Below are 1,906 nucleotides of genomic sequence, written 5' to 3' on the forward strand. Positions count from 1 at the left end.
GGAGAGTTGGTCTCTCAACGACGCAGTGAGCGGCGTTTTCTCAGGCAGCCAAGATGTGAAGACGTTGTAATCTCTGAAGACGCCGGCCGGAATCATGAAAATAAATGTTCGTATATAATTCATGTATGTGTTGTGTTGTTTACACCTGTTAAAAAGAACTGTTTGTCTACAAGTGTTTCGATACGTACACGTCAATTGTTTCCTGTTAGAACTGTTGCATAAATGCTATGATATACACACTAGACGATCAACTAAATGTTACGACATATAAACATACACGCAGCTAAAATATAAACCTCACTATTCAACATGTACGTCGTTATGGAATATATTCATATATACACACACGACGTTAAATTACTTTCGTTATAAACAATTCATTTGTTCATCAACAAATTTGACAGCAATTCGTGCTACTAGGAATATTGTACTATATACTGTTAATGAACATATTACTTAGTGTAATTATTATTATTATTAACTTTTATTATTTTTATTATTATTATTATTATTATTATTATCACATTACTACTACTACTACTTTTTTGTGCTAGTACTACAATTACAACTATATCAGCCGTATTTGTTTTAAACGTTGTCATTTGTTATTGTTCAAATTGCAAACATTGTCTTAAAATTGAGCACCATATTTACATATAGCAAGGCTGTTCTTTTATTTATCCAGACGCGCACACGCCGGGTTCAACCACAGAATGAAAATCAATTATTTGGAAACATTTTTATTGCATTATTCTTATGTTTATTATTATTATTATTATTATTAGTAGTAGTAGTAGTAGTAGTAGTAGTAGTAGTAGTAGTAGTAGTAGTAGTAGTAGTAGTAGTAGTATAATTACTTTGGGTCCTGGATATGACAAACTATATCCTAATATCCTATGGTGAGGCCCCAGGTAGCGGACTTTTGGGAGTGTGGAGCCACTCTTTAATAGCCATTGCTCCCATGTCCACTCTGACCCAGAGTGGTAGTGCCTGTTAGGTTCCCAACTATGTGTTAAATAAAAACCGACTTGAAAAAAAAACCCAAATATATTCTATTAAAAAATGTTCTTCAAAATCACTGGATTCGGCATTAAATAACCTGAAAAGGTTGATATGCCGTAAAACAAAAACAACCAACTATGATCACTTTGAGTAGTAGTACTATTACAACTATAACAGTTTTGTTACTGTCCTTTTTATTATCCAAACACACTTTTCTTTTTTCTTTTCTCATTAAATGTAACTTGAACGTCATACTTACATATAGCACGACGTGACTTTTGTTTATTTACAAGCGTACACGACGGGGTTCGACCACGGCATTTTATGCCAATCCTCCCCAAATAAACAAAAAATATATATTTAAACGCTTCTTTTTTTGGGCTTTATTTCTATTCTTATTTTTAATGGTAGTTGTAGTATTACTACGATATTTTGCTTCAACCTTAACAAAAAGCATTGATGATTCAAAGGCTCTTTTTTACGTAACATTGAATCAAACTTGAAACTCATACCTAGATATGATACGATATGGCATTGTTTTTAGTACAGATACCACACAACGGAGTTCCACCGTGTAAATTTTTTGATACCCCCCTCCCCAACATTCAATTATTCAAACGGATTTCTTATGCAAACATTGAATTAGACTTGAAATTCTTATTTAGATAAAGCACGGTTTGTATTCATTTTTTTTTTTAAATCCCGACGTGCACACATTGGGGTTTTACCATAGAATGTTTTGCTCCACTCTAAAAATCATTATTAAAACGCACTTTTTAACGTAAACATTGAATTAAACTCATATTTACATATAGTACGGTTTGTAATATTCTTCTTTTTTTTTCTAGCTTGGACTTGGTCATCAAATTTTCGAAACTTAATATGAATTCCCACGTGCACGGGT

The sequence above is a fragment of the Euprymna scolopes genome, chromosome 2, assembly GCF_053919585.1.
Source record: "Euprymna scolopes isolate OS-2025 chromosome 2, ASM5391958v1, whole genome shotgun sequence".
Classification (NCBI taxonomy): Eukaryota; Metazoa; Mollusca; class Cephalopoda; order Sepiida; family Sepiolidae; genus Euprymna; species Euprymna scolopes.